Source organism: Musca autumnalis, unplaced genomic scaffold, assembly GCF_047663935.1.
Source record: "Musca autumnalis isolate F117 unplaced genomic scaffold, ASM4766393v1 scaffold_5, whole genome shotgun sequence".
NCBI classification, from domain to species: domain Eukaryota; kingdom Metazoa; phylum Arthropoda; class Insecta; order Diptera; family Muscidae; genus Musca; species Musca autumnalis.
In genome coordinates, this window is record NW_027412088.1 from 49466383 (window position 1) to 49481861 (window position 15479).

Sequence of the window (15479 nt, forward strand, 5' to 3'; positions counted from 1 at the left end):
CTTAGGATGTTCCCAAAAATCATTAAAAATCCACGCTTATTCTGGTCTAATGGTGCTCCCAAAAATCATTAAAAATCCACGCTTATTGTGGTCTTAGGATGCTCCCAAAAATCATTAAAAATCCACGCTTATTCTGGTCTAATGGTGCTCCCAAAAATTATTAAAAAATCCACGCTTATTGTGGTCTTAGGATGCTCCCAAAAATCATTAAAAATCCACGCTTATTCTGGTCTAATGGTGCTCCCAAAAATCATTAAAAATCCACGCTTATTGTGGTCTTAGGATGTTCCCAAAAATCATTAAAAATCCACGCTTATTCTGGTCTAATGGTGCTCCCAAAAATCATTAAAAATCCACGCTTATTGTGGTCTTAGGATGCTCCCAAAAATCATTAAAAATCCACGCTTATTCTGGTCTAATGGTGCTCCCAAAAATTATTAAAAAATCCACGCTTATTGTGGTCTTAGGGTGCTCCCAAAAATCATTAAAAAATCCACGCTTATTGTGGTCTTAGGGTGCTCCCAAAAATTATTAAAAAATCCAAACTTATTGTGGTCTTAGAAAGGTCCCAAAATCTTTAAAAAATTCACGTTTTTGTGTTAAAATAATTTTTTTATGTTTGTCGAATGACCATTTTGTTTACGCACATTCTTGTTTATATGTATGTATGTACTTAGGTAACTATGTATTCTAGCATATATCTACTCAAATTAATATATGTATTCATTTAAATCTTCGGTATGTGATCAATTTTGGTGTTGTTGCTGCACCACCAATGAATCAGTCACGCGCCTTTTACACGTATTAGACCCTATCCTAGCCACCATAGCCCCCACATTACCCCACACTACATTCAATACCCCTCCGGCGCTTGCCATCGATCATAGTTGTTGGTTTGGCAGCCGGCCGCCGTTCTTGTTGTGATCGTTCATTAAGATTCTTGAATTTGTTGCCACTTTTTGTTTTGTTTTCTTGGCAATTGGCCAACGGAAGAAAAAAAAAACGATTCACAACAACCGAAATTTTAAAAGAAAATCTAAAGAAAAATAACAAATAATGAGAGGAACAGGCAAACGAGTGAACAGAAAAAAATATTTGTAATAAAAGAGGGAACGACAATAATTACACTATGCAACAAAGGAAGGACCACATCTACAAGACATCGTTAAACGAAGTCCTGCAGAAATATGGAATTCTGAATTATGGAACCAAATCGGGCGAATGAAGAGATTCGTAATTCGAAATTGCCAGTTTTCGTTACCCAATATCAATAATAAAATCAAATTACCAAAGAAATAAATTAATTTTGACTTTTGTTTTGGAAAATTCAGTCTATTTCACTAACTGATTGACTAGATGACCGAAGACGTCAACATTTCGTTAACAGAAAAAAAATTAAAAAAAAAAAAATTTCAAAACATTGTTTCAAATCTATTTTTTTCTTAATTTGTTTCTACGTCTCTTCAGGGAGAAGAAGTCAAGTAAAAATCAACCGTAAAGACAGCTGAAGAAGAAACAAATTTTGTTGTCGTTATTGTGGATGGGGTTGTGGCCAACGTCGCAACACTGACGTTTGGCTTTTGATGACATTTTCCATTTTGAAGTGGTGTGAGTTCGTATTCGTCTTATCTGCTTCTTATTTCACTAGGGAGGGGGTCTTGATGTGTTTTAGGTTCGACAACTGCTACTGTTGCCGTTGGCATCTTTTCCATTTGGTTTGGGCCGCATTTTGCCGCCTAATGTCTGCCAATACTACAGCAGTTGGTCGAAATCGAATGTATGTATGTCTCTGAGGATCTTTGTCAATCAGACAGACACATACACAAAACAAAATCCTATGAAGACAGTGGGTCTGTGGGATGTTGTGGTCTTTGGGACCACCTAAAAATCTTTAAAAAATCCACGTTTATTTGGCTCTTTGGGGCCACCTAAAAATCTTTAAAAAATCCACGTTTATTTGGCTCTTTGGGGCCACCTAAAAATCTTTAAAAAATACACGTTTATTTGGCTTTTTGGGGCCAACTAAAAATCTTTAAAAAATCCACGTTTATTTGGCTCTTTGGGGCCACCTAAAAATCTTTAAAAAATCCACGTTTACTTGGCTCTTTGGGGCCACCTAAAAATCTTTAAAAAATCCACGTTTATTTGGCTCTTTGGGGCCACCGAAAAATCTTTAAAAAATCCACGTTTATTTGGCTCTTTGGGGCCACCTAAAAATCTTTAAAAAAATCCACGTTTATTTGGCTCTTTGGGGCCACCTAAAAATCTTTAAAAAATCCACGTTTATTTGGCTCTTTGGGGCCACCTAAAAATCTTTAAAAAAATCCACGTTTATTTGGCTCTTTGGGGCCACCTAAAAATCTTTAAAAAATCCACGTTTATTTGGCTCTTTGGGGCCACCTAAAAATCTTTAAAAAATCCACGTTTATTTGGCTCTTTGGGGCCACCTAAAAATCTTTAAAAAATCCACGTTTATTTGGCTCTTTGGGGCCACCTAAAAATCTTTAAAAAATCCACGTTTATTTGGCTCTTTGGGGCCACCTAAAAATCTTTAAAAAATCCACGTTTATTTGGCTCTTTGGGGCCACCTAAAAATCTTTAAAAAATCCACGTTTATTTGGCTCTTTGGGGCCACCTAAAAATCTTTAAAAAATCCACGTTTATTGTGGTCTTTTGTTGCTCCTATTTTTTTCACGTTATTTGTGGCTGGTAGCTGCTAAAAATCTTTAAAATATTACCAAAAGTTCCTGCATTATTGTGGTCATAGCTTGCTCCTCAAAATCTTTAAAAAATCCACTAGTCTCAAACCACTGTTTTTGTATTACGTAGCCGCCGCGAAGAGTTTTTCATCACTGTTCTTGCCGTTCGTTGGCATTTTCCATTTTTTTCTCTCTTTTGGCCAAAAGTTTCTTCTTTCTATTTCGTTTTCTAGTCTTCGTTGCTTCAGTTGCTAACTATGATCGTTTGCGTCGTTTCATATGGTGGATTTTCGTGTACTTCTTTCTCCCCCCCCCCTCGACCCCTTTTCCACAAACAAATCTTAGCCAGCGAGGAGTTCATTCTTTCGTATTTCGAAAACTATTTGATATTGGCTTACAGCCAAAATGAATACCAACAAGCGAGGCCCAACAACAACAACAACAGCCATTAGCAGCAGCATCACAACAACATTTCGTTCGTTCTTTTTGTTTTTTCAGATTTCAAGCAGAATATCGTCGAACTGAATTGAATTGAACAAGAACAAGAAAATCCCAACAACAACCAATAAAGAAATGTGAAACATCAACAAGAAATGAACGGCAAAAAATTCATGATGCATTTCGAGAATGTTACACAAAAAAACAGCTTTTTAGCTTCTTGCCAAAACGAACGCAATCACAACAACAACTACTAAAAGATTAAAAAGAAAATTAAACAACATCAAGCGTATGGATTACAAATTACATTCGGATATCGCCTGATTTAAAGATTAATGCAACAAAAGTTCTTCTAGGAATTTGAGGACATTTGAGACGTTTGTGGGCAACAGGAAATGCAAAATATTCCGACCAACATTGGATTTAGAAGCAATTTCTTTCAGAAAGAAATTTAAATGTCCAACATCAGCATAAGGTCAACTTTTCCCCCAGAAAACCGGCAAGTCTTCTCATAGAAGACCATTAGGTCTTCTAGTAGAAAATCATCAGATCATTAAATCTCCTTCTCGAACACCTTCAGATCATCTCACAGGAGATCATCAGGTCTTCGGCTTGAAGATCATCAAGTATTCTCATATCAGATCATCAGGTATTTTTATAGAACACCATCAGGCCTTCTGATAGCAGATCATCATGTATTCTCCTAAAAAATCATCAGTTCTTGCATAGAAGACAATCAGGTCTTCTCATAGCTCAAGTGTTCTCATAGACGAATATCAAGCCTTTATTAGCAGGTCTTGAGGTATTCAAATAATCCCAAAATATGACAACATATAACAAAGTCAAGGCTAGATGTCCTTTAAACAGATCTTAAGAAATGCAGGACCACAACAAGAATCCTACAGTACCCCAAAAACTCTTGAAAATCACGCTTGTTGTAGTTTTTGAGGCCCCCATGAAATCTTAACAAGCCCATCTTGAGGCCTTCAAACGGTTTACTATAGAGTAGAGCGCCCGATGGGCCGTCTACAAGGGAACAATCTACAATGGGTCGTGTACCACAGAATATATAACCACATACGTCGTCACTATAGAGTAGATATTCGCATGTGTAGTCCACCACAAAGTAAACGCCACCATGTACACAGTATATGGCCCCATGGGTCGTCTACTGTAGATCAGATGGCCCCTTGGGTCGTCTACTGTAGAGTCGATGGCCTCATGGGTCGTCTACTGTAGATTAGATGGCCCCATGGGTCGTCTACTGTAGAGTAGATGGTCCCATGGTTCGTCTACGGTAGAGTAAATGGCCCTATGGGTCGTCTACGGTAGAGTTGATGGCCCTATGGGACGCCTACTATAGAGTAGATGGCCCTATGGGTCGTCTACTGTAGAGTGGATGGCCATATGGGTCGTCTACTGTAGAGTAGATGGCCCTATAGGTCGTCTACTGTAGAGTAGATGGCCCTATGAGTCGTCTACTGTAGAGTATATGGCCATACGGGTCGTCTACTGTAGAGTAGATGGCCTTATGGGTCGTCTACAGTAGAGTAGATGGACCAATGGTTTGTCTACTGTAGAGTAGATGACCCTATGGGTCGTCTACTGTTGAGTAGATGGCCCTATGGGCCGTCTACTGTAAAGCAGATGGCTCTATGGGTCATCTACTTTAGACTAGATGGCCCTATGGGTCATCTACTGTAGAGTAGATGGCCCTATGAGTCGTCTACTGTAGAGTATATGGCCATACGGGTCGTCTACTGTAGAGTAGATGGCCCTATGGGTCGTCTACTGTGGAATAGATGGCCCTATGGGTCGTCTACTGTAGAGTAGATGGCTCTATGGGTCGAGTAGATGGCCCTATGGGTAGTCTACTGTAGAGTCGATGGCCCCATGGGTCGTCTACTGTAGAGTAGATGCCCATATGGGTCGTCTACTGTAGAGTAGATGGCCCTATGGGTCGTCTACTGTAGAGTAGATGGCCCTATGGGTCGTCTACTGTAGAGTACATGGCCTATGGGTCGTCTACTGTAGAATAGATGGAACTATGGGTTGTCTACTATAGAGTAGATGGCCCTATGGGTCGTCTACTGTAGAGTAGATGGCCCTATGGGTCGTCTACGGCAGAGTAGATGGTCCTATGGGTCGTCTACTATAGAGTAGATGGCCCTATGGGTCGTCTACGGTAGAGTATATGGTCCTATGGGCCGTCTACGGTAGAGTAGATGGTCCTATGGGTCGTATACGGTAGAGTAGATGGTCCTATGGTTCGTCTACGGTAGAGTAGATGGTCCTATGGTTCGTCTACGGTAGAGTAGATGGTCCTATGGGTCTTCTACTGTAGAGTAGATGGCCCTATGGGTCGTCAACTGTAGAGTTGATGGCTCTATGGGTCGTCTACGGTAGAGTAGATGGTGCTACGGGTCGTCTACTGTAGAGTAGATGGTGCTATGGGTCGTCTACTGTAGAGTAGATGGCCCTATGGGTCGTCTACGGTAGAGTAGATGGTACTATGGGTCGTGTACTGTAGAGTAGATGGTCCTATGGGTCGTGTACTGTAGAGTATATGGCCCTATGGGTCGTCTACTGTAGAGTAGATGGTCCTATGGGTCGTCTACTATAGAGTAGATGGCCCTATGGGTCGTCTACTATAGAGTAGATGGCCCTATGGGTCGTCTACTATAGAGTAGATGGCCCTATGGGTCGTCTACTGTAGAGTAGATGGTCCTATGGGTCGTCTGCTGTAGAGTATATGGTCCTATGGGTCGTGTACTGTAGAGTAGATGGTCCTATGGGTCGTGTACTGTAGAGTAGATGGTCCTATGGGTCGTGTACTGTAGAGTATATGGCCCTATGGGTCGTCTACTGTAGAGTAGATGGTCGGTCCTATGGGTCGTCTAGTGTAGAGTAGATGACCCTATGGGTCGTCTACTGTAGAGTAGATGGCCCCATGGGTCGTCTACTGTAGAGTAGATGGTCCCATGGGTCGTCTACTGTAGAGTAGATGACCCTATGGGTCGTCTACGGTAGAGTGGATGGCCCTATAGGTCGTCTACTGTAGAGTAGATGGCCCATGGGTCGTCTACTGTAGAGTTGATGGTCCTATGAGTGGTCTACTGTAAAGCAGATGGAATAGACCAATGAGTCGTCTACTGTAGGGTTGATGGTCCTATGGGTCGTCTACTGCAGAGAAGATGGCCCTATGGTCGTCTACTGTAGAGTAGATGGCCCTATGGGTCGTCTACTGTAGAGTAGATTGCCCTATGGGTCGTCTACTGTAGAGTAGATTGCCCTATGGGTCGTCTACTGTAGAGTAGATGACCCTATGGGTCGTCTACTGTAGAGTAGATGGCCCTATGGGTCGTCTACTGTAGAGTAGATGGTCCTATGGGTCGTCTACTGTAAAGCAGATGGCTCTATGGGTCGTCTACTGTAGAGTAGATAGCCCTATGGGTCGTCTACTGCAGAGTAGATGGCCCTAAGTGTTGTCTACTGTAGAGTAGATAGCCCAATTGGTCGTCTACTGTAGAGTAGATGACCCTATGGGTCGTCTACTGTAGAGTAGATGACCCTATGGGTCGTCTACTGTAGAGTAGATGACCCTATGGGTCGTCTACTGTAGAGTAGATGACCCTATGGGTCGTCTACTGTAGAGTAGATGACCCTATGGGTCGTCTACTGTAGAGTAGATGACCCTATGGGTCGTCTACTGTAGAGTAGATGACCCTATGGGTCGTCTACTGTAGAGTAGATGACCCTATGGGTCGTCTACTGTAGAGTAGATGACCCTATGGGTCGTCTACTGTAGAGTAGATGACCCTATGGGTCGTCTACTGTAGAGTAGATGACCCTATGGGTCGTCTACTGTAGAGTAGATGACCCTATGCTGCAAAGTATGTGGCTCTATGGATCGTCTACTGTAGAGTAGATGGCTCTATGGATCGTCTACTGTAGAGTAGATGGTCCTATGGGTCGTCTACTGTAGAGTAGATGTCCCTATGGATCGTCTACTGTAGGGTAGATGGCCCTACGGATCGTCTACTGTAGAGTAGATGGCCCCAATGGGTCTTTTACCATACAGTAGATGGGTCGTCTACTGTAGAGTAGATGGGTCGTCTATTGTAGTGTAGATGGCCCTATGGTCGTCTACTGTAGAGTAGATAGCCCTATGGGTCGTCTACTGCAGAGTAGATGGCCCTAAGGGTTGTCTACTGTAGAGTAGATGGCCCTAAGGGTTGTCTACTGTAGAGTAGATAGCCCTATGGGTCGTCTACTGCAGAGTAGATGTCCCTATGGGTCGTCTACTGTAGAGTAGATGGCCCTAAGGGTCATCCATTGTAGAGTAGATGACCCTATGGGTCGTCTACTGTAGAGTAGATGTCCCTATGGGTCTTCTACTGTAGAGTATATGACCCTAAGGGTCGTCTACTGTAGAGTAGAAGGCCCTATGGGTCGTCTACTGTAGAGTAGATGACCCTATGGGTCGTCTACTGTAGAGTAGATGGCCCTATGGGTCGTCTGCTGCAAAGTAGATGGCTCTATGGATCGTCTACTGTAGAGTAGATTGTCCTATGTGTCGTCTACTGTAGAGTTTATGGCCCTATGAGTCGTCTACTGTAGAGTAGATGACCCTATGGGTCGTCTACTGTAGAGTAGATGACCCTATGGGTCGTCTGCTGTAGAGTAGATGGCCCCATTGGTCGTCTACTGTAGAGTAGATGGCTCTACGGGTCACCTACTGTAGAGTAGATGCTCCTATGGGTCGTCTACTGTAGAGTAGATGGCCCTATGGATCGTCTACTGTAGAGTAGATGACCGTATGGGTCGTCTACTGTAGAGTAGATGGCCCTATGGGTCGTCCACTGTAGAGTAAATGGTCCTATGGATCGTCTACGGTAGAGTAGATGGCCCTATGGGTCGTCTACTGTAGAGTAGATGGCCCTATGGGTCGTCTACTGTACGATAGAGTACATGGCCATATGGGTCGTCTACTGTAGAGTATATGGCCCTATAGGTCGTCTACTGTAGAGTTGATGGCCCTATGGGTCGTCTACTGTAGAGTAGATGGGCCTATGGTTCGTCTACTGTCGAGTAGATGACATACTGCATTTGTGGACGTCGAGAGCTCCTAATAATCTTCAAAAAATCCACCGATGTTGGGGTCCTCAAGAGCTCCTAATAATCTTTAAAAATCCACGACTATTGTGGTTTTAGAGAGCTCCTAACAATCTTTAAAAAATCCACGGCATTTGCGGTCTTCGTGAATTCCTAATAATTATTAAAGTATATAATATCTATAAAATAATTATTAAATAACCCTCGGCTATTGTGGTCTTTGAAAGCTCCAAATAACCTTTAAAAAATCTACAGCTATTGTGGTCTTCGAGAGCTCCTAATAATCTTCCTAATAATCCTCGGCTATTATGGTCTTTTAGAGCTCCTAATTATATCAAAAAAATCCACAGGTATGTGGCCTTCGAAAGCTCATAATAATCTTTAAAAAAATCCGCGGCTATTGTGGTCTTCAAGAGCTCCTAATAATCTTTAAAAAATCCACGGCTATTGTGGTCTTCAAGAGCTCCTAATAATCTTAAAAAATCAACGGATATTGTAGTCTTCGAGAGCTCCTAATAATATATAAAAAATTCATGGCTATTGTGGTCTTAGAGCGCTCCCAAAAATCATCAAAAAATCCACGCTTATTGAGATCTTTGGTTTCTTTGAAAAGTCTAGAGTGTAGCTAAAAGTCTTTAAAAAACCCACGCCTATTGTGTTTTTAGAGTGTCTCTAAAAATCTTTAAAAAATCCACGGCTATTGTGGCCTTTCAGTGCACCAAAAGTCTTCAAAAAAAACCACGCCTATTGTGTTGTCAGAGTCCAGCTAAAAATATGTCAATGATTGCTTTTAATTTTTTTCTTTGTATTTTTACTTACATTTTATGGTGGTGCCATCTGTGAAACGCCAAGCGAACCACATGACGATCATTCAATAAATTATCTGCAATGGTTTGTGGCATGACTTAATATTCCATTAGTGATTTTTAAAGGAAAATAAACTCCAACAGATGGCAGCACTTGAACCCATAAGAGGGATTTTTCTTTTCCTTTTTGTTGTTGTCGTTTTTGCACATGTGTGTGTGATTTTTTAAACAAAACAGATGTTTTAAAAATATTTTGGGAAATTTTATTTTTGTTTACATTTCACAGAAACGAGAATAAAAATAAAAAAAAACACGAGCTGAGATAACCGAAACAAAATAAAAATAACACAAAATTATGGCGGAAGAATAAAACACATATCGAAGAGATCGACTGATTGATATTTTAAGAGAATATTTAAAGAGAGAGAGAGATAATTTGAGCACTTTGGGAGAGGGAGGTGATTGAATTCTAAATTTATAAAAAAAAAAACAGCAATAGATTTTGCAAACATTTTATAAATTATTTTTTGTTAACGAAGTAAACTTGGAAAAACCATTTCTGCCAAGAAGAAGAAAAAACACTTTAAAAATAAACTTAAACACGCCCGCACCCGCACGGAAGAGGCACACGCAGCACATGGGATAACACTCAATTTTTTATTACACATGGATTTTTTTGTGGGCATGTTTTCTTTATCATATTCTTCCTGCTAACGTCCTTCGACGTTATTTTTAAAAACAAAATAATTTTCTTTTTTGATATGCTGATTTTTTACATTTTGTATGCACTTTGTGGCATGCGGGATTTTCAAACATAAAAACACTTTCCGATTATTTCAAAATCGTGATTTGTTATAATGGCCCGCCGTAGGCCACAAACATTTAATTAATCTCACTCGAATATAAACCGATCCCGTACCGTAGTTTTCTTAGCGGCAGCAATATTTTTCGATTGCCAACATCAACAACTGATCTTGGCGTATCACTTCTTCGGTGTTGCTGACACACCACCAACAACAAGAGTAGCAGCAGCAACAATGATCCCGCCGACGATACCGAAATGCTGCTGCTGTTGAAGATGTTCTTCTTGCTGATGCCATGGCTGTGACTGTTGCTTGTTCGCTGGCTGTGACTATGGATGGATGCTGTTAATTCTGTTTATTTTGTTTGCTGACTCGCTCGCTGGCTGGCAGGCTGACTGGCTGTATTGTTTTTGAGCCATTTTTAATTTTAGAGGTAACCCCAAAATACCCACCAACCACATAACGCGTTCTATAAAAATAATTCACTTTCAAAATTTCAACAACATTTTCTGCTCTGAAGAAGAAGAAGAGTAGTTGTACGAACGAACGTGGCAGGCAGAGGCAGGCACGCTGGCTTGCTTTCTTTTCTGTTTCTATTTTTTTATTTGTTTTCGTTTGATTATTTATAAATTAAAATGAACAGCATTGAATAAGTGAAAGAGCGGCGAAAAAATCGCCAACCAATATGAATTCAAGTATTTTTATAAAAATTTATTTTTAAAATTGTTAAAAAATTAATGTTCACGAAGATGGATGAATAGACTGTGGGTAATTTGTTTAAGAGCGACAACTCATAATAGAGTACACAAATTAAGAGAAAATTAAATAAGGTTCTCTTCTTGTAAAGGATCATAGAAAATTATGGCGATGGAACTTAAAGACTCAACATTCAGGTTTCTCAAAGAAAGGGTGCTTCTATAGACCCTTTCTCAAAGAAAGGGTGCTTCTATAGACCCTTTCTCAAAGAAAGGGTGCTTCTATAGACCCTTTCTCAAAGAAAGGGTGCTTCTATAGACGCTTTCTCAAGGAAAAGGTGCTTCTATAGACCCTTTCTCAAAGAAAGGGTGCTTCTATAGACCCTTTCTCAAAGAAAGGGTGCTTCTATTGACCCTTTCTTATAGAAAGGGTGCTTCTATAGACCCTTTCTCAAATAAAGGGTGCTTCTCTATAGACCCTTTCTCAAATAAAGGGTGCTTCTATAGACCCTTTCTCAAATAAAGGGTGCTTCTATAGACCCTTTCTCAAATAAAGGGTGCTTCTATAGACCCTTTCTCAAAGAAAGGGTGCTTCTATGGACCCTTCCCGAAAGCAAGGGTGCTTCTATGGACCCTTTCTCGAAGAAAGGGTGCTTCTATGGACCCTTTCTCAAAGAAAGGGTGCTTCTCTGGACCCTTTCTCAAAGAAAGGGTGCTTCTATAGACCCTTTCCCCAAAAAAGGGTGCTTCTATAGACCCTTTCCCCAAAAAAGGGTGCTTCTATAGACCCTCTCTCAAAGAAAGGGTACTTCTATAGACCCTCTCTCAAAGAAAGGGTACTTCTTTAGACCCTCTCTCAAAGAAAGGGTGCTTCTGTAGACCCTTTCTGAAAGAAAGGGTGCTTCTATGGACCCTTCCCGAAAGAAAGGGTGCTTCTATGGACCCTTTCTCAAAGAAAGGGTGCTTCTATGGACCCTTTCTCAAAGAAAGGGTGCTTCTATGGACCTTTTCTCAAAGTAAGGGTGCTTCTATGGACCCTTTCCAAAAGAAAGGGTGCTTCTATGGACCTTTTCCGAAAGAAAGGGTGCTTCTATGGACCCTTTCCGAAAGAAAGGGTGCTTCTATAGACCCTTTCTCAAAGAAAGGGTGCTTCTATAGACCCTCTCTCAAAGAAAGGGTGCTTTTATAGACCCTCTCTCAAAGAAAGGATGATTCTATAAACCCTCTCTCAAAGAAAGGATGATTCTATAGACCCTTTCTCAAAGAAAGGGTGCTTCTATAGACCCTTTCTCAAAGAAAGGGTGCTTCTATAGACCCTTTCTCAAAGAAAGGGTGCTTCTATAGACCCTTTCTCAAAGAAAGGGTGCTTCTATAGACCCTTTCTCAAAGAAAGTGTGCTTCTATAGACCCTTTCTCAAAGAAAGGGTGCTTCTATAGACCCTTTCTCAAAGAAAGGGTGCTTCTATAGACCCTTTCTCAAAGAAAGGGTGCTTCTATAGACCCTTTCTCAAAGAAAGTGTGCTTCTATAGACCCTTTCTCAAAGAAAGGGTGCTTCTATAGACCCTTTCTCAAAGAAAGGGTGCTTCTATAGACCCTTTCTCAAAGAAAGGGTGCTTCTATAGACCCTTTCTCAAAGAAAGGGTGCTTCTATAGACCCTTTCTCAAAGAAAGGGTGCTTCTATAGACCCTTTCTCAAAGAAAGGGTGCTTCTATAGACCCTTTCTCAAAGAAAGGGTGCTTCTATAGACCCTTTCTCAAAGAAAGGGTGCTTCTATAGACCCTTTCTCAAAGAAAGGGTGCTTCTATAGACCCTTTCTCAAAGAAAGGGTGCTTCTATAGACCCTTTCTCAAAGAAAGGGTGCTTCTATAGACCCTTTCTCAAAGAAAGGGTGCTTCTATAGACCCTTTCTCAAAGAAAGGGTGCTTCTATAGACCCTTTCTCAAAGAAAGGGTGCTTCTATAGACCCTTTCTCAAAGAAAGGGTGCTTCTATAGACCCTTTCTCAAAGAAAGGGTGCTTCTATAGACCCTTTCTCAAAGAAAGGGTGCTTCTATAGACCCTTTCTCAAAGAAAGGGTGCTTCTGTAGACCCTTTCTCAAAGAAAGGGTGCTTCTATAGACCCTTTCTCAAAGAAAGGGTGCTTCTATAGACCCTTTCTCAAAGAAAGGGTGCTTCTATAGACCCTTTCTCAAAGAAAGGGTGCTTCTATAGACCCTTTCTCAAAGAAAGGGTGCTTCTATAGACCCTTTCTCAAAGAAAGGGTGCTTCTATAGACCCTTTCTCAAAGAAAGGGTGCTTCTATAGACCCTTTCTCAAAGAAAGGGTGCTTCTATAGACCCTTTCTCAAAGAAAGGGTGCTTCTATAGACCCTTTCTCAAAGAAAGGGTGCTTCTATAGACCCTTTCTCAAAGAAAGTGTGCTTCTATAGACCCTTTCTCAAAGAAAGGGTGCTTCTATAGACCCTTTCTCAAAGAAAGGGTGCTTCTATAGACCCTTTCTCAAAGAAAGGGTGCTTCTATAGACCCTTTCTCAAAGAAAGGGTGCTTCTATAGACCCTTTCTCAAAGAAAGGGTGCTTCTATAGACCCTTTCTCAAAGAAAGGGTGCTTCTATAGACCCTTTCTCAAAGAAAGGGTGCTTCTATAGACCCTTTCTCAAAGAAAGGGTGCTTCTATAGACCCTTTCTCAAAGAAAGGGTGCTTCTATAGACCCTTTCTCAAAGAAAGGGTGCTTCTATAGACCCTTTCTCAAAGAAAGGGTGCTTCTATAGACCCTTTCTCAAAGAAAGTGTGCTTCTATAGACCCTTTCTCAAAGAAAGGGTGCTTCTATAGACCCTTTCTCAAAGAAAGGGTGCTTATATAGACCCTTTCTCAAAGAAAGTGTGCTTCTATAGACCCTTTCTCAAAGAAAGTGTGCTTCTATAGACCCTTTCTCAAAGAAAGGGTGCTTCTATAGACCCTTTCTCAAAGAAAGGGTGCTTCTATAGACCCTTTCTCAAAGAAAGGGTGCTTCTATAGACCCTTTCTCAAAGAAAGGGTGCTTCTATAGACCCTTTCTCAAAGAAAGGGTGCTTCTATAGACCCTTTCTCAAAGAAAGGGTGCTTCTATAGACCCTTTCTCAAAGAAAGGGTGCTTCTATAGACCCTTTCTCAAAGAAAGGGTGCTTCTATAGACCCTTTCTCAAAGAAAGGGTGCTTCTATAGACCCTTTCTCAAAGAAAGGGTGCTTCTATAGACCCTTTCTCAAAGAAAGGGTGCTTCAATAGACCCTTTCTCAAAGAAAGGGTGCTTCTATAGACCCTTTCTCAAAGAAAGGGTGCTTCTATAGACCCTTTCTCAAAGAAAGGGTGCTTCTATAGACCCTTTCTCAAAGAAAGGGTGCTTCTATAGACCCTTTCTCAAAGAAAGGGTGCTTCTATAGACCCTTTCTCAAAGAAAGGGTGCTTCTATAGACCCTTTCTCAAAGAAAGGGTGCTTCTATAGACCCTTTCTCAAAGAAAGGGTGCTTCTGTAGACCCTTTCTCAAAGAAAGGGTGCTTCTATAGACCCTTTCTCAAAGAAAGGGTGCTTCTATAGACCCTTTCTCAAAGAAAGGGTGCTTCTATAGACCCTTTCTCAAAGAAAGGGTGCTTCTATAGACCCTTTCTCAAAGAAAGGGTGCTTCTATAGACCCTTTCTCAAAGAAAGGGTGCTTTTATAGACCCTTTCTCAAAGAAAGGGTGCTTCTATAGACCCTTTCTCAAAGAATGGGTGCTTCTATAGACCCTTTCTCAAAGAATGGGTGCTTCTATCGACCCTTTCTCAAAGAAAGGGTGCTTCTATCGACCCTTTCTCAAAGAAAGGGTGCTTCTATCGACCCTTTCTCAAAGAAAGGGTGCTTCTATAGACCCTTTCTCAAAGAAAGGGTGCTTCTATAGACCCTTTCTCAAAGAAATGGTGCTTCAATAGACCCTTTCTCAAAGAAAGGGTGCTTCAATAGACCCTTTCTCAAAGAAAGTGTGCTTCAATAGACCCTTTCTCAAAGAAAGTGTGCTTCAATAGACCCTTTCTCAAAGAAAGGGTGCTTCTATAGACCCTTTCTCAAAGAAAGGGTTCTTCTATAGACCCTTTCTCAAAGAAAGGGTGCTTCTATAGACCCTTTCGCAAAGAAAGGGTGCTTCTATAGACCCTTTCTCAAAGAAAGGGTGCTTCTATAGACCCTTTCTCAAAGAACGGGTGCTTCTATAGACCCTTTCTCAAAGAACGGGTGCTTCTATAGACCCTTTCTCAAAGAAAGGGTGCTTCTATAGACCCTTTCTCAAAGAAAGGGTGCTTCTATAGAACCTTTCTCAAAGAAATGGTGCTTCTATAGACCCTTTCTCAGAGAAAGGGTGCTTCTATAGATCCTTTCTCAAAGAAATGGTGCTTCTATAGACCCTTTCTCAAAGAAAGGGTGCTTCTATAGACCCTTTCTCAAAGAAAGGGTGCTTCTATAGACCCTTTCTAAAAGAAAGGGTGCTTCTATAGAACCTTTCTTAAAGAAAGGGTGCTTCTATAGACCCTTTCTCAAAGAAAGGGTGCTTCTATAGAACCTTTCTCAAAGAAAGGGTGCTTCTATAGACCCTTTCTCAAAGAAAGGGTGCTTCTATAGACCCTTTCTCAAAGAAAGGGTGCTTCTATAGAACCTTTCTCAAAGAAATGGTGCTTCTATAGACCCTTTCTCAGAGAAAGGGTGCTTCTATAGATCCTTTCTCAAAGAAATGGTGCTTCTATAGACCCTTTCTCAAAGAAAGGGTGCTTCTATAGACCCTTTCTCAAAGAAAGGGTGCTTCTATAGACCCTTTCTCAAAGAAATGGTGCTTCTATAGACCCTTTCTCAAAGAAAGGGTGCTTCTATAGACCCTTTCTCAAAGAAAGGGTGCTTCTATAGAACCTTTCTCAAAG

General features: G+C 41.1%; 1 protein-coding gene across 18 annotated transcripts in view; it reads right to left on the reverse strand.

The window, feature by feature from the left end:
• Window positions 1-15479, reverse strand: part of Mef2 (myocyte enhancer factor 2) — a 337726-nt gene that overhangs the window by 224975 nt on the left and 97272 nt on the right. Inside the window, exons 1-2 of one of the 18 annotated variants that reach the window (XM_073988122.1) lie at window positions 9835-10097; window positions 9072-9241 (exon numbers count right to left, since the gene is read on the reverse strand). The exons of 16 other annotated variants lie outside the window; for them this stretch is intronic. The gene's annotated coding sequence lies outside the window, so the exon portion shown is untranslated. Of the gene's footprint in view, window positions 1-9071; window positions 10335-15479 lie in introns of those variants that run through there. One more of the 18 variants, XM_073988121.1, reaches the window with a different exon arrangement.